Source organism: Tupaia chinensis, unplaced genomic scaffold, assembly GCF_000334495.1.
Source record: "Tupaia chinensis unplaced genomic scaffold, TupChi_1.0 Scaffold000473_1, whole genome shotgun sequence".
Taxonomy (NCBI): domain Eukaryota; kingdom Metazoa; phylum Chordata; class Mammalia; order Scandentia; family Tupaiidae; genus Tupaia; species Tupaia belangeri.
The window spans coordinates 1,467,771-1,495,233 of NW_006159982.1; the positions used below are offsets into that span (position 1 = coordinate 1,467,771).

A 27,463-nucleotide genomic window follows, 5' to 3' on the forward strand; every position below is an offset into this window, starting at 1 on the left:
TAAGAGACCTTAGACCATGGAGAGTCCATATGTCAGGAATGTTTATAAAGTCATAATTCCCTACTGTAATTTCACTACTAACTAAATGACAGACAGTTAAAATATCGGATTAGGTAATGTTCAGGGACTTGGCAGCTTGCTTCTGTATCTTGCCCACGCTCGAAAAATGTGTCTCAAAAGATAATCAAAGTACTCTACCACCTGCTCCCACTCATTTTCTCTGAAGGGCCTTAATTTTGTTGTTGTTGTTTTTTTTTTAGAGATTTCTGCTATAGGGCACATGTACTTGCCAGAGAGAGAGAGAGAGAGAGACAAAGAGACAAAAGGGAGAAATCATCCCCCAGGATGAATGACCATACTGATATCACTTCTCCATTTTCCTCTTGAGATTTTGGGCATGCTTATACAACATGCCTGACATGCTAGTCAGGGACTAGAACCACAGTTAACCACATGGAAGTCCAGTGCCTTAACCACCAAGTCACCTGTGGGCACCAGAAAGACCTTAATTTTAAGTGCAAGGTTCGTTTTACTTTGGGGATGTCAGTACAAACGCCTGAAGCCTGTCTATCAGCCTATAGTTCAGTGGTCTGTTTTCATATGAGCATCTCTTTCCTATTCCTTTCCCCTAATACTCTCCCATCACCTGAAGTTTGACACTTACCCAGGAACACAGGAAAAGTCACTAAAGTTGAATTTTTTTCTGTCAAGCTGTAGGAAATAACAAGATTCAGTGAGGAAGAGAATTGCAGTAATGATCTTGACCCCTTTCCCACCTCCTTTGGCCTATCTTTGGCATTCCCTTCTCAACATTGCCATAGGAACCGCTGAGTCTTTCTTGTTGGGATGATTATACCTTTTCAGTTTTTGACAACTAGAGGGTACAAATGAAAGACACCCTGAGTCCTTAATTCTAACTCCCCTTTCCACATTAGTGCTGCTTATGCAAATCGGAGAAAAAGGGCTTTATTATGTTTTACTTTGTATTCTGCTAACAAATACAATTCATCTGTTTCATGTGTGTGAGAAAAAATACTATTTACTCAGACATATGGGGAAACATGGGACGTTCTTGGTTTTACTCTATTACTTTAACTATCTGTTTGACAGATACAGTAATCGTTACAGACTGGAAATACCTTTGTCAGACAGCAATTTCCTTGATGGGCAGCCACACAAGCCTGCATGTTGTACTGGGCTCACAACTTAAGGGGAGATCCAGGGAGAGAAAAAAAAAAAAAGCTGTGAAAGGAAAAAGTTTATTTTAGGCAACAGACTTGAACATTTCACAGACGTTACCAGATTCTTTTAAAGCTACTCATGATTTCTCATCAGCTGCTAATTAAGGACATTAATTTATCTATCTGTTTGATACTGGTAACATAAGACTTATTTTAGCACCAGCTATAATATATCATGGTTTTAGTATCTTTTGATCAAAATTATGCTTTACAGTAAATGATTTATGAGGAGTTATAAGTACTCTTATTAAATCTGCATTTTTTAATGAATTATTCTTTGGCATTATGTACCTCTGGAGACTATTAAAGTTTATTACTCATTGTTCATTTTAATAGGAACCTTCTGATGTTCCCAAGGGCCTGAGCAAAACAATCCACAAGTTTCTGCTCAATATAGAATGTGGCTCTGGTGTAAGGTAATCCTCTTCTTCAGTACTTTGAAAGGAAAAGTCAGTGGAAGGTCTAGATTCCAGCTTTTATGTAATGGTTCATGCCGAAGCTTCCTAGTCATTTTTGCTTCATGACTCACTTGCAGACTTCCAGGTTTGCAGCAGCCCCACTGACGTACACTTAATGGGTACACATCTGGAAAACAGCAGTGCTTACAGCTGCAGTGAAAGCTCCCATTAGATGCCACATAACCAGTGCACCTGAGGCTGGTTGGGTCCTGATCCTGGAGAGAGAAAGAATGGACATGAATGTAGGGGTTGTTGATGAAAAGTGCTAGATTGTTAGATCTGCATTGTGTTGGAAACATCTTAACTGTAATATTGTCTGAGCTCAAGACAAAAAGCCAAACTTGCTTCCCAGACAGAAAAATAGGCTTTACCCTTTCCCACACACCCTGTCATATAATACACGTACATGAAACCTTTGTGTGAATTAGTTGAAATGATGGATATTCAACATTTGATATCAATCTTGGCATTCCTTTCCTTCCATTTGATTTGGAAACATCTTAACTGTAATATTGTCTGAGCTCAAGACAAAAAGCCAAACTTGCTTCCCAGACAGAAAAATAGGCTTTACCCTTTCCCACACACCCTGTCATATAATACACGTACATGAAACCTTTGTGTGAATTAGTTGAAATGATGGATATTCAACATTTGATATCAATCTTGGCATTCCTTTCCTTCCATTTGATATATATATCCCCTTCATTCTTCTCTTAGGATTTTAGGCAGGCACTCATGTACATGCCTTCAGTGGGTCTTAAGCTGCTAGATTCAGGATTTGAACCATGGTCGACTATGTGGGAGTGCCTTTCTTTTGCTGAATTTGGAGTGGTGTCTATCGACTCTTACTGAGTTTGCTTGCCTGCAGTAGCTCAGTGTTGGCTGTATACTAGGGTTTGTATCTGTAATTATGTAGATAAATATTGTATTGAGTTTTATTCTTAATACTTAAACAGGAATGGAAAACAAACCACAGTGCTGATACTAGTCATAGAACTATTAAGAAGAAGATTATGGCTGGCAGAGGGTTTAATTTTTTAGCTTCAACTAGACACCCATCAGAACTAAGAGTAGCCTGTGATATTTAATTGTTAAAAAGAAAAGAAGAGAACAGAAAAGATAAGAAAAAGTTGGGAATATGTTGTTGAACATGGTCTTAAAGTCAAGGTATAATTACGGATTTTTACTTTATATTTTAACTTTCTTGGAATTGGTATCCCCTTGCAATACAATAGTTTTTAAGGCAATCATTCAGTTTTTGCATATTTGGTGTTACTGTGTCTTCTTAGGAATTCCTTATGTATGATGATCAAAGATTGTTCCTCTAACCCATAACCCTTCTCTGCCTTTTGGCAAATAGATGGTGTTAAGTTCTGTTCATAATCTTTGTCTCCTAATATATTGATATAACTACTTGTTATTTTTACTTTTTTTATTGTGTTTCTAGGAGAAAGAATGGTTTCCAGAGAGGTAACATATTATATGTATTTAAATCCAATCATGGACTACCCTGGAACTTAAAACAAAGAGGAAATAACAATAAACCCACTTAACGTTGTTAACATTATTTTAAAATGTTCATTTTTAGAAAGTATTTTCGCTCTGATGATCTTGAAAGACATAGACAGAAAATGGAAATGAATGTGTATAGGGTTGATATTCCACAGGGATACACACTGAGAAGTAAAATGAGATTAAATTGTTACTGACTTTCTTTATAAAATACAACATTGTTGCAGTTTACTGAAAATTTAGAGAAATAAGACCCAGGTTTACAAGGGGAGGTCTTCAAAAAGTTCATGGAAAACATGAATTATGAAAAAATATGCATGTATTTCAATTTTTTATACCCCAAATAAACTTGTATTTAATATCACTTTTCCTTGAACTTTTGGAAGTCCCATCATATTTACTATTGACAAGATGTACACTTGAAGAAAGAGCTCACTTAACTTTGGGCATTCAAAACACTTCACTTGGGGACTTTCAACAAGCTCTTCTAAGCAGAAGAGAGCATGGTAGAGCACAAACTTGGGACATGGGCATGTCTGGGTTTGAATTGAGGGTAGTTCCTGAATCTGTGAACATAGACCCTTTGGATACCATTCTCCCCACTTGTAAGATAAGGTTATTGCCTCTCTCAGAATATTAGTATTGGTCTTTCACTGGGTAGCATTTATAAAGTGTTCGGTTTATGGACTGACACATGGTAGACACTAAGTGATTGCTATTACAACAATTGTTCATTATCTCTGGGCAATGGAAACCTGACCGTGGTAAACCCAAAGATATCCACACCCTAATCCCTGAAACCTGAAAGCTTGTTACGATACATGGGAAAAGAGACTTTGTAAATGGGATTAAATTAAAGAATTTGAGATGGAGAGATTAGTCTGGATTATCTAGGCAGACCCAGTATAAACACAAAAGTCTTTAAAAAGGGATGTAGAAATATTAAATTCAGAAAAATTGATAGGATAAAAGAAAAAGAGAGAGAGAAAAAAAAAAGAATGAGAGAAAGAATTGGGAGATACCTGACTGCTGGCTTTAAAGATAGAGAGTGGGCCATCAGCCAAGGAATGGAGGTGAGCTTTAGATGATAGGAAAGATAAAGAAATGGATTCCCTTTAGAGCTTTCCAAAGCCTTGCAGTCCTGCTGACACCTTGATTTCAGTCCACTGAAGCCCATTTTGGACTTCCATTCCTGAGCTGTAAGAAAATAAATTTGTATTGTTTTAAGTCACTAAGCTTGTGGACATGTGTTACAGCAATAATACTGATTGCTGGTTTTATTATTATTGTTATCTCAGTAGCTCAGGAAAAGTAAAGGTGGTCTTCTCTATCCTTCACCATCTCACCCTCAATCCTACAGAACCTATAGGATGAACCATATTTAGCCTAGGTCAGGGCATGGTAATCTTACTGCTCTTTGCCAGGAGCTTAGGAGTAGAAATACAAACCAATTTCCTTCAATGAGTCAGAGGGGAAGACTGCTAGGTTTCTGAGAAGGATTTTGATTCCTAATAAAAAGAGCTGTCCAGGTTAGAAATCTTGCCTTTGTCTACCTGCCCTAGACAAAGTTAAGAGAGGATATAGTGCTTGGAGCTGCATTGAAAGACCATTAATTGTGATGGTGAAATCTTTGATAATAAGAGACAGAAAAATGTGGTCAGAAGGACTGACCAGATAACAACTAATGTCTTTGTGAGGTAAAGAGAAACTCAATGTATTCCTGTCACTGACGTTTCAAAACAGAGTACTGAGTTCACAGTTCAGGCAAATTTAGGTTTCTGTGGAGAGTTTGTGGTTGACTTGAGAACATTAGATTGTGAACTTATGATGTTCTGTCAGAAAACAAGCCTCACACTATAACTCTGATATGATTGTTCCAATACAGGGCTGGAAATTGGCTAAGCATCTTTAAAAAAAATATCCCTTTCACTGAGTTTTCCATAAAAGAAAAAAAAATCAATGAACTGTTGTGTTGTTCTTAACTATGGCAGACTGTTACAGAGAAGCATTCTACATAAGATGGGTCTCTCTGGAACCTTCTGTTAGGGATTTTTTCTTCTCTTTGATGGATCGTCTCCTATTTTTCCAGTTATGGTGTCTAGAAGCCCTATCATCTTTCTAGTTATCTAGGACAGAAATATGGGCCCCTGCCTCTTCTCCTCCAGTCCTTTCTCTGTGTACCTGCTTGTTGCTCTTGCTATTTTTTTGAACCATGTCCTTCCCTACTTCTGCTTGGTTTAGTCCTTCCTTATTGCTTGTCTACACGCTGGAATAATATCCGGCAGGCCCTTTGTCCCTGCATTTCCTCCTCCAATCAGGGCCCGTATTGATCTTTACAAAATGCAGAGCTGATCATGCTGAGTCCTGCCTCCCATCATGTAACACCTCCTTGTTACCTACAGGGCAAAGTGTGAATATAATATTTAAAAAAATTTTTTTTTTTTTAGAGATTTTTGCTATAGGGCATATACGCTCCCCAGGGAGAGAGAGAGACAGAGAGACAGACAGCTAGAAATTACCCCCCAGGGGAATGGCCACACTGAAATCTCTTCTCCACTCACTTCTTGGGATTTAGGGCAAGTATGCACACATATCCAGTGTGGATTTTAAGCCACCTGGTCTGGGACTCAAACCGTGTTTGACTATATGGGACTCCAGCAATGTAACCATTACGCCATCTGCTGGTCCCCAAAGCCTAGCATCATTGTTAAATCAACCCCTCCCAGGTGTGGCTCCTCACTGGGGTCTGCAACATGACTTTCCTTCCTAGTATACTGAAGTGTGATCAGTCAGAATGACTGCAAGTCTCTGGTGGTGCCAAGCTGTCATGTGCCTCCCTGCTTTTTACCATACTGCCCCTCTTCTGGAACAGAACAAAAGGAAACTTACATATTTTTAATCCACTTCTCTCTCATTTTATAATTCTAGACCAGCACTGTTCAAATAATCCTTTGAATCCTACAGAGGTGGCTCTTTTGAATTAAGATATGCTATAAGTGTAAAATATACACTAAATTTCAAAGATTTAGTGTAAAAAATATATCTCAATAATTTTTATATTGATTATATTTTATAGTACTTACAATATATTAGATTAAATAAAAGGTGTAGCATAGTCCAAATTCTTGAGAAAACTCAGAACCCAGTGGGAGGACCATGATGTAAGTAATGATCATAGCATATGACTAATACTCTTTTTTTGTTGTTGTTTGTTTTTAGTTTGCTATAGGGCATGTGCACTTACGAGAGAGAGAGAGAGAGAGAGAGAGAGAGCGAGCGAGCACCCTCTGGGGGGATGGCCATGCTGCAATCTATTCTTCTCCTTTCTCCTCTTGGGATTTTGAGTTTGCACGCACATGCACTCAGTGTATTTTTCAAGACACCAGGTTTGGGATTCTAACTGTGTGATCTTTTTTTTTTTTTGTTTTTTTTTTGTTTTCTAGAGGGTGTGCGCACTTGAGAGAGAGAGAGAGAGAGAGAGAGAGCGAGCGAGCACCCTCTGGGGGGATGGCCATGCTGCAATCTATTCTTCTCCTTTCTCCTCTTGGGATTTTGAGTTTGCACGCACATGCACTCAGTGTATTTTTCAAGACACCAGGTTTGGGATTCTAACTGTGTGATAGGCCACGTGGGATTCAGTCACCCTCACCACACCACTGACTGGCCCCCATATGATTAATATTCTAATGGAAATACAACCATGTGTTGTGAGAATGTGGAGGCAGAGATCAAACTTTGAAAGTCAGGAAAACTTTGTTTAGGGGAGATAATATTAAATCAAAGCTTTGAAGAATGAAAAGAACTTTGCTTTGAAAAAGAGAGGAATAGATTTTAGGAAGAAGGAAAGCATATATAAGAAAATGGAGGTATCAAGTATTTGAAGGACCAGCAATTCAATTTTGGGGAAAAGATAGAATGGGAGTAAGGTGAAGAGCAAGAGACAAGCTTGAGGAAGATGCAGGAACCTGGTCATGGAGTACCAGGTGTCATGGAGGAAAGGTTACACTTTCTCATTGGTGATAGGAAACTTCTGAATGAATGAAAGAACAAATAATGCATGGCAGTTTAGAGACTGGCTTGAAGTGAGACATCAAAACCAGAGCATAGCAGTGATGATGAAGAAGCAAAGTGATATTGTGAGACATTTTTAGAGAAAAATGAATTGATTTTTGTGTTGACTGTTTGATGTATGACAGAAAGGAAAGAGAAAAATTAAGGATGGCTACCATATTTTATGTTGAGACATACTGGAAAGTGGCACCCTTAATTTAGAGAGGGGAAACAGGGAAAGGAGCAAGCTTGGAGGGAGACTGATAAATGGAATTTAAGACTTTTCCAGACTGAACCTGCTCCCTGTGGGGGACATAGATGTGGAGACATTGCTAGGGGTTAAGGGTGCAGAAGTGAACAGAAGGATAGACCCTACCATGAAGGACACACAGTCTGCTGGAGGCAGTATGTCAGCAAATGATTTCAATAAAGTGTAATGAAAACTAAAATACAAAGTACCATTGAATCACAACAATAGAGAGGATAAAATGACAAACTTCAAAACTAACAAAGTCAAGTTAATGAGTTGGTACCCACTGGCACCCTTGGGTCCTTGATTAACTTTCCTGGACAAGAATTTTGTCTGATACTATGGTTTATATGGCACTTGGATATCTTTAGCAAGTAAATACTTATTAAATAATAATGAAAATGGTATTTGTTTTCTTTCAAAATCTCACTTTTATTTCTAGCCTCCTATCGCAGCTGCTTTCTTTTGGCTGAAGTATTAATTGCTTCCTTTTTCATATCCTTTCCTTTGTATATTTGCCTAATTTTTTTTTTTAAATATGGCACTGTCACTGTTTGCACGTATCCCCTCGCCCCAATTCATGTGCTCAGCCATTGCAACAGGATGCATTTGATCATGTTGTAGGGAAGTGTTGCCTTTTGGTGTGATGATGTCATTAGGGTAAGGCTTCTGTGATTGAGTTAGGGTGAGTGAGCAGAGAAAGTGACATGGGTACAGACCACACTCAGATGAAATTTCTGCTTTCTGCCATTTTGTGATCCCTTTGGACTTTCCAGCCAACAGAACTCTGGTATTACATTGCTATGTCTTTGTTATTCACTCAGTCTCAGTCATCTCTGTCAGCAACACATTATGAACTGATGGGTACCATCAGTTTTTGCCATTATAAACATTATTCTCCACTATCCTTTACAATGCTCTATACTGTCTTATCCATGGGAAGAGAATGAAAAAACAGTTGAATTTGATGTTTAATTGCCATTAATCTTAAAAAAAATATTTGGCTGGTTTAACAATACCTTACATTTAAGATTTCTCACTGGAGATTTTTAAAAATAAAAGTATCACTAAAGAAGTCATAATTTTAGAGATGTATGTAAATTTAAAACGTGCACACATGTGAGAGAGAGAAAGTGAAAAAAAATGCCTCCACTGGGGGGGATGCCCATGTCACCGTCCCTTCTCTTCTATTTTTCCTTACAGGTGTGCTTTTTAAGCCACAGGATTTGAAACTAGGACAGCACAGTTGGTCATGCTGAATCCTGAAGCTTTAACCACCATGCCACTGACTGGCCCTTTATGTCATTTAAACAAATTTCTTTAGAATAACTTCAGTGTGACACATACATTAGAACACAGTACAAAACAGTACAAAAAGCAAATTATCCAAATTAAATATATTTCTCATTATCCTGTAATAGTATAAATTAGAGTACTCTAATAAATCTATGAAGCTATAGAAAGCATAATTTTACTTATTATTATTTCTGAGTTCACCTTACTTCTATTAACTAACAGCCAGAATGTTCATTTCAGGGTGGTGGTATAGATTTAAGGCTGTTGTAGTCAATTCTGATAGGCAGATTTCTCAACTGAGTTCTTCTTGAGTGAAGGTTAATACTTGGACAACTTCTTTTTGAAAAATTTGCTATAGGGTGCATGTGTAGCCAGACATCACACACACACACACACACACACACACACACACACACACAGAGTGAGAAAGTAAGAAAGCACCTTCCAGGGGAATGGCCATGCTGCATTCCCTTCTCCATTCTACCGTTCTCCTTTAAGGATTTTGAGCACACAGAGTGTGTACATGCACACAGAGTGTTTTTCAACCTACTGGGTCCAGGACTTGAACCATACAGTCAGCCACGTGGCAAACAGTGGCCTTAGCCACCAGCTAACTTGGACGACTTCTTCCTAATTATCAGTGGCAAGAATTTAATTTGCTTTCCACTTTCCCTGTTCTTCCATCCTTGACTCACAGAATCAGAGCGGTTATCATACACAAACTATGGTTCCTGTTACTTTTGTCCCTAACTTTCATTTCCTTGAAGGGCTTTATGTAAACTCCAGTACCACAAGTCCTTCAGCAAGAGCTTCTTTTAAAATCTGCTTCCAAGACAGAGTTTGGAGTGACAAGTCTGTTTAAATCAGAAATGTTTTTTGAAAGGGTGTAATATTTGTTCAAAGTTAGTTATTTAAGTTTTAGCTATAGAGTGTGTGGGTTCACTGGAGATGGGAGTGGGGGAGAGGAGAGAGTTTGTGAAAGCACTCCCTAGGGGGATAGCCACATCATAATCCCTTCTCCATTCCCTCTCAGGATTTTGGGCATGTAGTCACATACGCCTGATGTGTTTTTTCAAGCTGCTGGGTCAGAGATTTGAACTGTGGAGTGAGCCATATGGAATTTCCTACATTGGGAAAGTCATGACGCATTTTTGCATAGAAAAACAGAAAAATACATCATGACTTTGCCGATAACCTAATATTTTTGCTAGCAATTAAAAAGAAACTAACACAGAACCACAACTGTTGGTTCTTCCTGGTCCTCAATACTAGTTTAATGTTAGAAGAAACAAAAATTTATCATCTGATATTGTTCATTGAGATGTGGCTAATACTGGTTAAAGACTGATAAGGAGTCAACCCGATAGCATAGCAGTTAAATGCCATGTCGAAGAAGCCAGGTCTCATGTTTCACTTCAGGGTTTGATTCCCTCCCTCAACAGTTTGAAAAGCAGCTATGTTCACATGCCTAGAATCTTCACAGGATAAATAACTGAAGGAAAAAGAATTGTGGTATAACAAGACCCCTTATTGAGGGTGGGAGGTGTTCTCTCTCTCATTTGAGTAAACATGCCTTCTGGCATTAAAACAAACAGAATACTGTAAGAACATTCTCTTTTTTAATGATTATTTTAAATTTTATTATTTATTATTATCATTTTATTTATTTACTATCATCACAATCTTGTTTATACTACATTGGATTGCATATAACTTTACAGTATATTACATTGCTTTTTCAAAAGGGAATGCCATGCATGTCAGTCAATACAGAGACATTAATCTCCCCACTTCATCATTCAGTATCTTTTCAATGTTTTCCCCAATCATTGTTATTATTATTCTAATTATTTTTTAAACAGTCAATCACTATTTCTCATTTTGCTTGTAAAAAGACTTTACCCATCATGAAATACTTCTCAGACCAACCCAGTTGAGAATATTATACATGCCATCATCAACAGGTAATAAGCCATATCTGTTTCATTATTATTATATTTAATTTGACCAGAAAGAGGGGCAAAGTGAGAGTGGACTGCCAGATCCAGGACTTGAACCATGGTCGTCCGTGTGGGACTCCAGTGCCTTAACCACCATGCCACCTGCCGGCCCCAAGAACATTTTCTCTGGACCGACCCTTAAGCAATTTTCTGCTCTTTGGCTATCTTAACTATAAAATGAAAGTTAGTAGTATTCCGTTCACAGGGTTGTGAACAGGACTGAATATAATGACATGTGAGAAACTAAGATTATTAAGTGCTAGATAAGTATAAGCAGTTATTGTTGCTGCTATTGTTTTGGTAGAAGCAGGACAGTGGTAACAGCAATTTCGGTCATGGCAGTGATGGAAGTCGTGTTGATACTTCCTGTTCCTTAGCTCAGAGTACTGCACAGTGAACTGGCTGGATGCCTAAAGGCAATGTCAGTAGAGAGGAAGGAAAACAACAGGAAGAAAGAGTGGGAGAGAAAATAATGTGTCTGAGGCTGAGAGAACTGAAAAAGAACAACGAAAGGGATAGGATATTACTGCCACAAGAAATGGCGAAATCCCGATTTATTCAAAGTGGAAAAGAGACTAATGTTTAATGAGCATCTACAATGTAATGGATATGTAAATGTGTTGGTTCCCTGAATCCTCACAACTATCCCATGAAGTAAGTATAATTAGACCCATTTTACAGATGAGAAACTAATGACTGAAGAGGTTGTGCAACATTTTTAAACTCAAGCAACTAGTAACCGTTAGAAGCCAAGATGAGAAAATGGGAGTTAGAAATCTATGCGAAGAAAATAAAGTAAGTGGGAATTGGGGTACAGAGGGAAAACATGTGCTATCCGAAGGCATTTGAATTCATTTCTAAACTCTGTACTAGTCCCCAAAAGATGCCATTTTAGGCCATGTGAAGTGTCTTCTCTTTATATATGACAGGTTTTGCTATTGTACAAGGATTTCTGTAGGTTCTGAGTGATAGTTGAGGGCTGATTTTGCCAAAGAGGAGCTAAGTTTAATTTTGTATTCTGTAGAGGAACCCCTTTAGTACCTACGTTACAAGTATTTCCTCTTAAGTATATAAATGCTTGTATTCAAAATGCTAGAAATGATGAGCAGATTGCAGAAACCCAGAAAGTAAGCATACAGTGTGACCAGAAAAAAGCACACTGTAGGAAAATAAGAAACTGAATTTATTTAGGTTTTCTGTGTGTCAGGCCTTGCAGTGAATGCTTTAAATGCAATAATTTGTTTACTCCTCACAACCTTATGGGGTTATGCTACAATTTTCTCCATTTTATAAAGAGGAAATTGAGGCATATGAGAATTACATAACCTGTCCAAAATCACATGGCAAGTAAGCGGGGTAACTAGGAAATGAACCCAAGTTTTCCAGCCTCCGTAACCACTCACTTAACCAAGATATAGATTACATGAGTTTCATATGATGAAAAATGTATGATTTAATTTTAATACATTCAAAGCAGATTATTATGGATCAAAATAATGAAACAGTGATTAGCAAGATACTTTTATAGAAAAGACTAGAAAACCATTTGAGATTGTTTTTTTAAGAGAGAGATTTTTGCTCTAGGGCACATGCACTTGCTGGAGAGACAAAGAGAGATAGAGAGATAGAAAGTGAGAAATCGCCCTTCCTGGGGCGGGGGCAATGGCCATACTGCAATCCCTTCTCCTTTATACTCCTCTCAGGGTTTTGGGCACACATGCACATGTGTCCAGTGTGAGTTTCAAGCCGACAGATCGGGGACTCGAACTGTAGTTGGCCATGTAGGAGTCCAGAGATGTCACCACTATGTCACCTGCTGGTCTCAAAACATATATATTTTTTTTTTTGGAGAGATTTTCACTGTAGGGCGCGTGCGCTCGCCAGACAGACAGAGAGAGACATAGAGACAGAAAGCGAGAAATCACCCCCCAGGGGGGATGGTCACGCCGCAATCCCTTCTCCTCCATTCTCCTCTCGGGATCTTGGGCACGCACGCACACGCGCCCGGCATGAGTTTTAAGCCACTGGGTCCGGGACACGAACCGCAGTCGACTACGTGGGAGTCCAGCGACATAGCCATTACGCTAACTGCTGGTTCCCTCAAAACATTTTTGACATAATCAATAAAATTAGAATATGGATTGGGTACATACATTGGGTAGATACATTAAAGGAATATGTTACTCGTGTTCTACTGGTGTTGTTAAATTAGAAAAGGCCCTTATATTTCAGAAATTTTCACTGGAGCATTTTGGGATCAAATATTTTGTGAGAAGAAAAAGCAAGAAACAATGAGAGAGTGAGAGAGCAATAAGAGGAGAGAAAGAAGAAAAATAAAGCAAGTGTGGTGAAGTGCTGTTAATCAGTAATCATTGGATCTGGGTGATAGCTATATGGTGATTAATTTTGATATTCTCTTTGGTGTACATTTAAAATATTTCCTATAAAAATGTTAAAGAAAGGAAGAGTTCACTTAAGTTCACAGGCGCTCAGTGGTAGTGCCAACATCAATATGTGACAAATGAATGTGGGAAATACAGAGGAACAGCTTAATAGCACCAAGCAATTTACATGGAAGTGTCATTTTAAGCCACAAAATTGCACTGTTTACTTTTCATGTGTTAGTGCTTTTTTGGGGAAAAAAATGTAGAAAGGCAATAATATCATCTAAGTCTGTTTGTTTACTAGGAATAACACTTGTATAATTGTTTTAATGTGTTGTAGCTCAGCATTTATTTTTAGTATGCTTTGTTTTATTGGCTAATTCAAAACATAAACACTTCCTGGCTTGAGCAAAATCGGCATGTCCCTTCCACACCAGAGGAAAGTAATAATCACTTGTTCTGTCTCGTTCGAACTTGGTGAAAACACACATTTTCACTTTTCAAAAATTCACGAGTAGGAAGCAAATATATTTGCAAAGATTTCCCCATTTAATTGCAGTCCAAGCTACCAAAACATAAAAAAAAATTATTTCCACATTCATAGATCCAGCTTTATAAGAAAGAGAGAAATAAAAACCAAACATTTGATAAAAGTTCTTTCTGGTTTAAAGTATATGTTCTAGTTATATCACATAGGTCTATATAGATTTAAGCAAATGCTTTTATTTTCTCTACCTGTAAATACTTGTCTTCAAAACTTGATTCAGCCACTTCTGAGATATTTTACTTTTTTTTTTTAATTGCCAGAGGGCAAGTGCTGCCAAAAAGAGTCAGAGAAAGAGGAGGGAGAGAAAGAAAGCATCTACTTGCGGACCATAGTCATGTTGAAATCCTTTCTCCTCCTGCTGGGATTTGGGGCATGTTACACACATGTTTGGGGCATGTTATGCACATGTTTGTTTGGGGCCTATTATGCACATGCTCGAGGCATGTTTTTCAAGTTGCCAGACAGGGATTCAAACCATTGTCTGCCATGTGAGACCTAGCTCCATTAGGCTATAGGGCTAGCCCTAAAATATTTGAAAAAAGATTAAAATCTTTTTGAAATCCCACAGTTAGGTTTGAAAGGGAATTCTGAATGTTCCAGATTCTAGGTTAGTACTACTTTGCACACACCCTATGCCATAGAATGTCCTCAGTGTATCCAGGAGAGCAATTTGCTGTCAAATGCATTCATATTTTTGCAATAGAAAGTAAGAAGTGGGAGAAATCATGATTTTAAGGAGCCTCATATCAGTTTATGTCAGATTTGGCCTAAATGTACCCTGACTTCTGAATAATGACTGGGTTTTTACTGGAGTTTCAGAATTTCAGATGAGGGAATGTGGAATTGTGTACTCTAGGTCAAGTCAAAAGGCTGTAGCTATACTTTTAGTCTTACTATTATTAAGGATAAAAACGGTGTGAAAAGCACTAGAAAGTTCTTTTAAGTTGACCTCCACATAGGTCTTATCTATGTTATTTGCTAGATGGCAGTTGCATTTGCATCTAAGCTGGTACAGAAATTAAGCTCTAGGATACTAACTGTGGAGTTCTGACCCTGATAAGCTTTGCCTAAACTAAGTTTAGCATCAACTAGGTGATCTTCTGGGGTCGTAGAACTGTTAGTTGGGTTGAACTTGAGAGATTCCCTGATTTCTCCTCACCCTTGCCCCATAAAAGCCCTTCAACTAAAGTGGTCCTTTCTTTAACAAATTACTCAAATAATAGTGCGTGTTCCTTGAAGCAAAAAGGTAGTTTCATGCTGCATCTCTTCCCATCTTCAGTTTCAACTCTGGGAAAACCTTTAAAACTGTTCTACTTTTGTTTATTCTGATGGTAATTTCTGTAGTTCAAGATAATATGCCTGTATCTATTTCTGATTCCTCAACATAAAAAAAAAGTTAAATAATTTATACTTCTTTTTTCTTTCTGTCATACATTCCTTCTAAAGTATCATCATTTGAGTTCTTCTGTTGGTTGCCTTTATAACTTTGAAAATAATACAGGTTAAGCATCTATACTCTGAAAATCCTAAATGCTTTGGAAAGCTCCAAGATTAATCTTTTGAGCACCCAACATGATGTCACAAGTAGAAAAATCCATGCCCCTGACCTCAGGCGATGTGTCAGAGTCAAGATGCTGCAATATGAAAATACTGCAGGCCAGCTATGCTGGCACAGAGGTAATGCAATGCTTTGTGATGCTGAAGTAACGTTGGAAGGTCCCATATTTGCATCCCACATTCTCCCTGTACATGCCAGGCACAGCCTGTGATCCTGGCTGGATGAAGCTGGGGCTAGATCCCAATGTGAAGACCCTGTTGGGTTTCTCGCTCTCTCTCATGGAGGAGAAAATAATCAAGTAAACTTTAAAAAACTGGTATACACACTTACCTTTGGGGTATGTATGTATGAAATGTAAATAAATATGTGTTTAGACATAAGTCCTATCTCCAAGCCTTTTCATTATGTATATGCAAATATTCCAAAATTTTAAAAAATTGAAATCTAGGACATTTCTGGTCCCTAATGGGTATAATTTATGTTTCTGTATACTTTATATATATTCACCTGTACATATAAATCTTTATTATTAAATTTCAATTCTAAAATGAAAATACTATCATCCATAATTTCCTTATCATTTCATTTTCCTTATCATAGCTTCTGTCAGTTACTTTTTTTTTTTTTGCCATAGTGTGCATGCACTCACCAGAAAGAGATTGAGACAGAGGGAAAATGAGAAATCACCCCCGAGGAGGAGGGCCATGTTGCAATTTCTTCTCCTCCATTCTCCTTCTGGGATTTTGGGCATGCACGCACATGTGCCTGGCATGATTTTCAAGCTACCAAGTCTGGGACTCAAACATTGGTTGACCATGTTGGAGTCCAGCACCTTAACCACCATGCCACCTGTCCCCCCACCCCCATTTTACTTTTATACTGAGAAAGTATTAACAATATTATATGCTGCATCTAACTTAGGTTTTTATACTTTGTAGTTAAGTGTACAATTTGAAAACTAGTAAACGGAGTTTATATTACTCTATGTAGAAAAGTTCACTTTTTGGTCAACATGCCACAATTCCACAGCCACTCAGAGAATGTTGCAAATGCAAGTTTAAGTTGAAAATCTTGTTCACTTTTTCTTTCTTTTTTAATGAGTTTCTTTTTTCCATGAGCAAGAGAGACAAAGAGAGAGAGACAGAAAGACAGGCACCCCCAACAGGGCCTTAAAACTCTGATTCTCACTCTACCTCAGCCAACCCCAGATCATGGGAACACGTGTACCTGGTACATTCAGAGACACCTCAAGATGCAAACTCAGAAGCTTCCCACATGAGTCAGAGTGTTGCATTTTATCACTGCACCATAGTCCAGCCCCAACTTTGCCTATTCTTAAAAATCATACCATGTTTTATTTTCTTTATATTTGGCCTATAGCATTCTGTGTGACATGTATTTGTATTTCCTGAAACATTTAGTGGGACCAGCAGTCAGCGTAATGGCTATGTTGATGGACTCCCATGTAGTCGACCGCGGTTTGAGTCCTCCATCCGATGGCTTAAACTCACGCTGGGTGCATGTGCGTGCCTGCCCAAGATCCTGAGAAGAGAATGGAGGAGAAGGGATTGCGGCGTGGCCATCCCCCCTGGGGGGTGATTTCTCACTTTTTGTCTCTCTGTCTCTCTCTGTCTTACTGGCGAGCGCACGCACTCTATAGCAAAAAAAAAAAAAAAGAAAAACCAACAAAAACAAAAAAAAACTCTCCAAAAAAACCCAAAACATTTAGTTATTTTTGTTTTTTCCTTACATTGCATGCTCATGTTTTTTTTTCATGCTTTTAGTCACTGTGTTAGTATAAGGAATCTTTCTGGTCATCCAGTTTAAAAACAATTTTAATTACACATGTAACACACGAATATACTATAGATTTTGTAAATTCGAAATATTACAGATAAAGGTAAAGCACTTTTGACTGCCAACCCAATCTGAGACCACACTGTATTCTTATATAATTTGAAAGCTTTCTAAATATACAAAGCTTTCCTATATCTAGTTGAAATGATCTCTATTCTAATTGTGCTTTGCGTAATTTAACATCTTTCATGATGATTTATATTTACTTGGTCTTCAGATCCATGCTGCCTACTAGAAATCTCCTACTGGAGTTAAAGCAACCTTAAACATAACATGTCCAAAAAGTGTACTCATGGTCACTACCCTTCTTAATTCTCCCAAAACCTTTCCTAGCGTTTCCTAATGCGGTGACTGATATAACTATTTACCCGTTTGCTCCAGATAAAAGCCTTATTTCTTCTATCCAGTGTGTCACCAAGTACTATTAATTTTACATCAGAAACATTTCTTTAATGGTTTCACTTCTCTCCACCTCATGTTTTCCAATCAAGGTTGGTATCTTAACAGGTTTATTGCTAGAGCCTTCCTAAAATGGTCTTTACATGTGCCATTCTCTATGTACAAAATGCTTTCTCACCTATTTTTGGTTAACACATCCTTCACCTCCTGACACAGCTGTCATTTCTTCAGAGAAGCCTTCTCTCACTCCTAAGTATAGCTCTCATTCCTATATTATATGCTCCCAGAAACTGTGTTCTCATCTTTCTGTATTCATGTTTCGGTTTGTATTAAAATGAGTTTATATGATTAATTAATTCTGACTTTCCTGATAAATTTAAGCTCCATCAGAGCATGAACTGTCCCTGAGTTGGCTCATCTTGAATACATATAGCAGTGAGTGGTACACAGTGCAATGATGAATAACTGGATGATAAATTTCTTCTCTACAGTGTTCTGGGGGGAAGTGGTTCCAATATCCACAACAATGCCTCACAGGATAACTAGTCGCTCAGTTTCAGTGTCTCAACCTCTTTGATATCAACTATCTTTATTTATATATTTCCAGGTCCAACTGGACCTGCTCAGTTCATTGCTGTCGTTAAGAATTTACATCATAAGAGTTTTCCATGTGAAGTCAACACCTATTCATTCACCTTTTTCATTCTTACTTGAATATTTTCTCTGTGTTCAATAGGATATCCTTTTGCAAAGCTATTTTCATTTCTTCTAGTTAGATGATCTTTTAACAAGTGTCATTTGACTCCCTATCCAATATGAATTTCGTTATTTTATCAACTTTAGTCTGTCTAAGAGATTAGGTTTCTTTGTTATTATTATTATTATTATTATTTGACCAATCCTTACCCCATGTTTTGCCAGTCCCCAAAGCTGAATAATTTTTGTCTTTAAAAAGTCTAAATTTTGGGGCCGGTAGGTGGCATAGTGGTAAATGGCACTGGGCTCCCACATGGCCAACTGCAATTCAAGTCCTGGACCTGGTGGCTTGCTTTCTCACTTTCTCTCTCTGTCTCTCTCTCTCTCACTCTGTCCTCTCTGGCCAAATTAAAATAAATAAATAAAGTTAAATAAAATAATTATTTTTTGTTACATTTTACAGTCTTTAATTAAGTGCATAAAACTGTACTAAATATATTTCCATAGGGCGGCCGCCACCACGCCCCTACTTAATATATTTCTCTATGAACTTTTTATGGAATTCAGAGCGTAGAGCATCATTTACAAATCTTTTGTCTTTTGTCTGATCATCTAAGCCTTTTGTACAGTTCTTAAAGACAACATCATCATCCTACCTTCTTTTAACTTTGAAGTTGGCCTGTGGCTGGGATGGACCCATAAGATTAAGTAGTGGGTTTCTACTCAGAGTGTTTTCCATTTGAATTTTCTCTTCTTCAGCTTTTTGTTCTTGTTCCTTCCTGGCCTGTTCTTCAGTCCTTTCTTTTTTTTCAAACTTTTTCTAGTTCTGCAGTATTGTCATCATCCCTCTCCTCTTCAAAATCTTCTTTGTTTGTCAAAGAGTCATCTGCATCAAGGTTGGCAGCAAGAATCTGGTCTAATCAAGGCTTCTTTGACACTGAAGAGGCAGTTGTATGTTCTTGGGTTGGACAATCCCTATTTTTTTCTCTGGCAGCAGCTCTCTCTCTCTCTTCCAACTCTCTCCTAAAGTCACGGTTGCAAACCTCTTCAGGGGCATCCTGAGTAGTCTGTTTGTATTTTATCTTTGTATTCAAGGATAGGTCTCTGCTTGAATACTATTTTGAGAGTTGGCTCAAATCACCTTCTCCTTTTCCTTTTCCACCCCTTGCAGGTTCAAAGGTTGGCCTGACTGCTGTTGTCATCTTCTGTGTTTGGCCGAAGTCTGGTGTAGTAGCCTCTGAAAATCATACAGATACCATTAGTCACTCTTCCAAAATAATTCTTAGAAAAAAAAAAGTCTAAAATTTTTGGACCAACAGATGGCATAATGGTTGTGTTGCTGGAATCCCATGTAGTCGACCATGGGGCAAGTTCTGGACCTGGCAGCTTAAAACTCACACAGGGTGCATGTGTGTGCATGCCCAAAATCTTAAGAGGAGACTGGAGGACGAGGGATTGTGGTGTGGTCATCTCCCCACAGGGGTAATTTTTCTTTTTTTTTCTCTTTGGTGAGTGCACACACCCTATAGCAAAAAATTTCTCTCTAAAAAAAGTCTAAATTTTTATTTTAAAATTCACAGACACATTGTATGAAGTTATTATGTACACCATGATGCCATGAATTGCATACACATCGTAGAGTGGCTTAAATCTAGCTAATTAACATATGTATCCCACATATAGCTATCATTTTTGCAGTGAGAACATTTACTATCAACTTTCCAAGTATATCTCAATAATTCAATACATCGTCATTTACTATAGTCACCTCATTGTTCAGCTTTGTATCCTTTAATCAATATCTCTCCAACCCTCTTCTCCCCAACAGTCTCAGTCTCTGGTAACCACCATTCTACTCTCTATTTCTTTGAGATCAACTGTTTAAGATTTCACATGAGTGAGATTATGTGATGTTTTTCTTTCTCTGCCTGTCTTATTTTACTTAATATAATGTCCTCTGGATTCATCCATTAAATTATAAGATTTGTTTGTTATGGCTGAATATATTTCATTTTGTTTATATACCATATTTAAAAAAATCCATTCATCTGTTGAGGAATATATAGGTTGATTCCATATTTTTGCTGTTGAGAATAGTGTTGCAATAAATATGAAAGTGCAGATATTGTGTCAACATACTCATTTCAGTTCCTTTGGAAATGTATCCAGTAGTGGAATTGCTGGATCTTATGGTAGTTATATTTTTAACTTTTTTAAAAGAATATCCATACTATTTCCCATAATGGGTATATCAATTTACAGTTTCACCAACAGTGTGCAAGGGTGCCCTTTCTCCACATCCTTGCTAATACTTGTCATTTTTTGTCTTTCAGATAATAACTATACTAATAGGATTGATGTGATATCTCATTGTGATTTTAGTTTACATTTCCTTGATGATAAAATTGAGCATTTTTTTATATGAGAAGTATTCACAAAGTTCACAGAAAATGTGATTATGGAAAAACTATGCATGGACTATAAAATTGTTCTTGCACCAAAATAAAGTTATACTTCAATTTTTCCACAAACTTTCTGAAGTCCCCTGAGAAACCTACTGGCCATTTTGTTGACTTCTTTTGAGAAATATACATTCTGGTCTTTTCATCATTTTAAATTAGTTTTTTTTTCTACTGAGTTGTTTGAGTTTCTTATATATTTTGAATATTAACCCTTATCAGGTATAGTTTACACATATTTTCTCCCATTCTGTAGGTTTTCTCTTCACCCTATTGATTTTCCTTTGCTGTGCAGAATTTTAATTTAATGTAGTCATTGGTATGTTTTACCTTGGTTTCTTGTGATTTTTTTTTTTTTGAGAGGTTTTTGCTATAGGACATGTGTGCTCGCCAGAAAGACAGAGAGAGACAGAGAGACGGAAGTGAGAAATCACCCCCGGGGTAGTGGCCATGCCACAATGCCTTCTTCTTCATTCTCCTCTTGGGATTGTGAGCACACATGCACGTGCGTGTGAGTTTAAGCCACCAGGTCTGGGACTCTAACCACAGTCAACTACATGGGAGTCCAGTGACATAGCCATTACGCTAACTGCTGGTCCCAGCTGCCTGTGATTTTTGAAGTCATATCCAGAGAATCATTGATAGACCAAAATTATGGAGCTCCCACCACATTTTCTACTATTGTTTTTATAGTTTTGAGCCTTACATGTAAATCTGTAATCTATTTTTTTTAAATGTATTTATTTATTGAGAGAGAGAGTGAGAGCAAGAGTGAGAGAGAGACAGGAAGACACACACATACACATAGGCACCTCTTACAGGGTTCTTATGTTATAATCCATCCTCAGCCTTAGGCAGCCTGGATCACAGACAGCTTGAGTGTATGCCCAGCATGTACAAAGAGACCTCAGAATGCAAACCTGGATCTACCTATCAGCATCACAGAACTTTGCATTATCGCTGCACTACCACAGCTAGCCTAAGTCTTTACTCTATTTTGAGTTAATTTTTGTATATGGTATAAGACAAGGGTCTAATTTTACTAGACCCTTATTTTTATTTATCTTCTGCATAGAGCTATCTAGTTTTTCCAACACCATTTATTAAAGAAACCATCCTCTCCCTATCGTGTGTTATTGATACCTTTGTTGAAATCAATGAGGTTGTAAAAGATTTTATTTCAATAATTGGGGAAACAGGTAACATAGATAAATTCCTGTTAAAATAAATTAGTTTTAAACATTAAATAAATTGAATCATTATTTAAAAGATCTTCCTACAAGGAAACATTAGGCCTGGAAGTTTTATCAGCATAAATGTATTTATTTATTGAGAGAGAGAGTGAGAGCAAGAGTGAGAGAGAGACAGGAAGACACACACATACACATAGGCACCTCTTACAGGGTTCTTATGTTATAATCCATCCTCAGCCTTAGGCAGCCTGGATCACAGACAGCTTGAGTGTATGCCCAGCATGTACAAAGAGACCTCAGAATGCAAACCTGGATCTACCTATCAGCATCACAGAACTTTGCATTATCGCTGCACTACCACAGCTAGCCTAAGTCTTTACTCTATTTTGAGTTAATTTTTGTATATGGTATAAGACAAGGGTCTAATTTTACTAGACCCTTATTTTTATTTATCTTCTGCATAGAGCTATCTAGTTTTTCCAACACCATTTATTAAAGAAACCATCCTCTCCCTATCGTGTGTTATTGATACCTTTGTTGAAATCAATGAGGTTGTAAAAGATTTTATTTCAATAATTGGGGAAACAGGTAACATAGATAAATTCCTGTTAAAATAAATTAGTTTTAAACATTAAATAAATTGAATCATTATTTAAAAGATCTTCCTACAAGGAAACATTAGGCCTGGAAGTTTTATCAGCAAGATCTGTCAGAAAATAGTCAAAAAAACAGATCATTTCAATCTTATACAAACTCATTCAGAGTAGCAAACAAGAGGAGTAATGGCCAATGTGTACAATGTGGCTAATATAACCTTAACACAAAAAAGATAGTGCAAGGAAGATTATGGGCCAATGTATGGTATGAATACATCAAACAAATTATTTGTAATCCAAATCCAACAGTATATAAATAGAAAAAGAATAAACCAAATTTGTCTTTTTTCCATAGATACTAGTGTGGTTGAAAATGTGAACATCTATTAATATGTAAATTTTCTTATTAGTAGATTTAAAAATAAAAGCCATATATTCTTTTCATTTCCTGCATAAAGATTTGATAAAATATAATGAACATTATTTATGATTAAAAATACTTCTAGCACGTAGGAAAAGAATATGTGGTAGAGCCTAATGTTTTTTTTTTTAATATCTTTTTCTCTTCATAATAGCAGAACATCTTATCATGTGCTGGGAACTTAGCTGCTCAGAATAAAGACTTCTTTTGAAGGTTTCCTTTGAAGATTTCCCTTGAAGCTTGCTGTGAATATGTCTATGGTCTTTCTAATGGAGTATAATTTAGAGTTATATGTGTAATTGCAGGGTCGTATCTTTTAGGGAAAGGGACATGGCTTCCCTCCTTCTCTGAATGGAGAATTGACATAATGTTGAGCCGTCTTGGTCTCTGTGGAGGAGGAAACATGCTAGGGATGGTGAAACAGCAGAAAGAACCTGGATTCATGATGACTAACTATAAAAAGTCTTCTATAATAGCTTGGACTTTACCGTGAGAGAGAAATAAACTTCCATCTTATTTATGTCATTTTAAAATTTATCTTTTTCTTACATCAGTCAAAACTTGACTCTATCATAGATGGGAATTTCCTTAACCTGACAAAAACTGCCTTTAAAATTATTTCAGAAAACATTATATTTAACAGCAAAGTATTAAAGTCATTTCTAGGGGCCAGTCAGTGGCATGGTGGTTGGATCCTTTTTTTAAAAATTATTTTATTTAACTTTATTTATTCATTCATTTATTTACTTCAATTTGACCAGAGAGGGATAGAGTGAGAGAGAAAGAGAGAGAGAGATAGAGAAAGCAATCTGCCAGGTCCAGGACTTGAACTGCAGTTGGCCATGTGGAAGTCTAGCACAGCACCCTTAACCACCAAGCCACCTGCTGGCCCCATAGTGGTTGGATCTTACATGGCTGAACACACGATATAAGCCCTGGACCCAATGACTTGAAAAACATGCTGGGCATGTGTGTGTGCATGCACCAAATCCTGAGAGGAGCATGGAGGAGAAGGGATTGTGATGTGGCCATCCCCTGGGGGTAATCTCTCACTCTCTGTTTCCAGTGAGTACATGTGTCCTATAGCCAAACTAAAAATACTAAAACAAAAAATTAATAATCAGTAGGACCACTATAATCATGTTTATTTAATAGTTTACTTAGAACAATAAGAACAAAAAAATAAGATACATACCAGCTAGAGAAAAAGAAACGAGATTTATAGATTAGATGGTAGCCCTTGTAAAAGATTCAAAATAATCTACAGAAAAAAATATTAGAATAAGTAAAATAATTTAGTAAATTTATAAGTGTACAGACATATACAAATACACAAAATGGAGTTATTAATTCCATTATAGAAAAAAATATTTTGCAATCACTAAAGAAGGTGCTAAGAGATACAATTACAAAACAAACTAAAAATTTTATAGATAAAATAATAATAAGATATTTTTGAATATATTAAGTGTAAGTTAAATAAAATGGAAAAATACATTCTCATGGATAGCAAAATTTAATACTAGAAAATGCTAATTATTCCCCAGCTGATATATGTATATTTGTATTTGTGTGGGTGTGCGTATGTAAATGTATGTATCTATGTGTGCATGTGTATGTGTATATGTACACACACAGATATGCATCCATATATACATGTATAAATAATGCAATTGTATAAAAATCTTAGTAAGATTTTATTGGAACTTGATAAAATAATTTTTAAATTTAGGTGATAAACCAAAAGGCCAAGAAAAATAAAGATATTTCTGAAAAACAATAGATTGAATTGACTTTCCTACCTTGACATCAAGGTTTTTTTTTTTTAAGTTATAGAAAATGTCATTAAAAGATCAATGAAATAGAACATAAACTCCCAAAACAATCTCAGATAAAGCAGGAACTTTGATTTGTGAAAAAAGGTAGGATTGTAGATTTTACAGAAAGAACAAACTTAATCAGAATATATTACTAGAATAATTGGTTTTCTCTGTAGAACAAAAAGTAATAAGAAAATGGATCCCTGCTTTATGCTACATAGAAACCATTCTATTAAGGAAGGCCTTGAATACAAAAAAGAAAAATATTACATACTTTGACATGGGCTGTCTGAGATTTCTCAGTTTCTGCTTTTTTACATTTTTTTTCTTTTTTGAAATATGTATATATATTATCTATTCAAATAAATGTAATAAAAAGACAAAAAAAATGAAAACATAGACTTATAATTTGTTGCCAGAGTAGTTCTTAAACAAAAGAGGAAAAAACAGAAAGCATAGAATAAAAAATTGATCAATTTGACTTTACTAGCCTTAAACATTTATGTTTATCAAAGGAGGCAATAAAGAGTGAAAAGACAGAGCAAAACCTATAGAAGATATTTGGAACACATACAATTGAAAAAGATAATACACTGAATTTATAAAAAGTTATTACAAATTGGGACCAGCAGTTAGCATAATGGTTATGTTGCTAAACTCCTGTGTAGTTGACCGCAGTTTGAGTCCCAGACCCGGTGACTTAAACTCATGCCAGGCATGTGTGTGTGTGAGTGCCCAAGATCCTGAGAAGAGAATGGAGGAGTAGGGATTGTGGCGTGGCCATCCTCCCTGGGGGGTGATTTCTTGCTTTCTGTCTCTCCATTTCTCTTTGTCTTTCTGGAGAGCGCACATGCCCTACAGCAAAATCTTCTCCAAAAAAAAAAAAAAAGAAGAAAGAAAGAAAGAAAGGAAGGAAGGAAGAAAGAAAAACAACTACAAATCAATGGAATAAACCAGCCACACAAGAAATTGGCAAAATAAAGAGGAAATATCACTGACTAAAAAAAATATGAAAAGATATCAAAGTGTTCAAGAGAATGCAGATCAAAAGCACACTTGTCTTACTGAATGATGCCAGATATTGGAGACACTGTGGGCAATGGTAATTCTTGATGGAGGCATAAATTTTGTCAATGAGTTTGGCAAAAACAAAATTCAGAATAAAGTTGAGTGTGTATATATCTCATGACAGTCATTCTACTTTTGGGTACGTATCATAGAGAAATTCTTCACATGCTCCAGGGACACACATAATATCATGAATATCAATATTTTTCTAATAGTAAAAAAGGAGAAATAACCCACATATTCATTAACAGGAAAATAAATAGATTTTAGTACATCCATTAAAAAGAGTATATCAGTAAAAATAAATGTACTATGGCCTTATGAACCAATGCGAATGAATCTTAAAATTATAGCTATATTGGGGCCAGCAGATGGTGCAGTGTACTCCCACATGGCTGACTGTGGTTTAAGGTCCTGGATCTGGTGGATTGAAACTTGTGTTGGGTGCCTGTCCATGTGTGCTTAAACTCCCGAGAGAAGGGAAGAGAAGAGAATATGGCATAGCTACCCTCTGGAGGGGGAGGGGAAGCGTGATTTCTCACTCTCTCCCTCCTTTCTCTCCCTGGCAAGTGCATGTGCCCGTTAGCAAAAACCTAAATAACAACAACAAAATTCCTGTATTAAAAAGAAATAGGGACCAGCAGGTGGTAGAGTGCTTAAGGTGCTGGACTCCCATGTAGTTGACCATGGTTTGGGTCCTAGACCTGGTGGCTTGAAATGCTGAGTGTGTTCACATATGTGCCCCAAATCCCAAGAGAATAATAAAAGAGAGAAGAGATGTGACATGGCTATCCCTCCTGGGTAATGATTTCTCATTTTTTGTCTATCTCTCTCTCTGTATCTTTGATGAGTGCACAAGCCCTATAGCAAAATCTCTCAAAAAAAAAAAATAAAAAGAATAAGAAATGGTCAGATATATAATTCATGACTTGACTTATACAAATTTCTAAAATAGGTAAAACAAATAAAATCATCATTTTGAGATATGTATTTGTATACATGATAAAAGTATGAAGCAAAAGACTATTCATTTACTGGTTATTTTTGCATTAGAAAGAACATACTTATTACACAATAATAATTGTGATTATGATTTATTGAGCACTTATATAACCTCATTGTCACTCTAGGGCATTATGTGTTCTTAATCCTCACAGCAACTCATATTATTTCCATTTTACAGATGAATGAGATTCATATTTATTTATATTTACATTTAATGATTATACATCTTTATAAAGTACAGTGTGGTTTTTCTTTTCTTTTTTTTTGCAAATGTTTAAAACATCTTTGTTGATGTATAACTTACATAAACACCATAAAATTCCCTAATTTTACATGTACATTCAATTATTTTTGGTAAATTTACTGAGTTGTGCAACCACACCAATTTTACAAAATTTCCAACACCCTGATAAATCCCCCCATTTGGCTTTTTTTTTTTTTTTTTTATACTTTATTATAAATTTTTTTTTCTCATCACAACACACATATGAATTTTCCATCCAAAATACACTGTGCATTGGCTCAATCGAGCACATCAACATATATGTTCTCAGCAAATGATTTCCCAATTTTTGTGTCCTGCATACCTTGCCTTTTGTTTTGCCACCCTAGATTCCCCATCCCCACCCTCTGCCATGTCCCATCTTCCTCCT

At 36.7% G+C, this 27,463-nt stretch overlaps 1 long non-coding RNA gene and 1 pseudogene across 1 annotated transcript in view; one reads left to right on the forward strand and one right to left on the reverse strand.

Moving 5' to 3' along the window:
• LOC102496588 (uncharacterized) overlaps positions 1 to 27,463 on the forward strand; it is a 162,989-nt gene that overhangs the window by 91,503 nt on the left and 44,023 nt on the right. The gene's annotated exons all lie outside the window — the stretch shown is intronic.
• LOC102488000 (spliceosome-associated protein CWC15 homolog pseudogene) lies at positions 18,775 to 19,450 on the reverse strand (annotated as a pseudogene).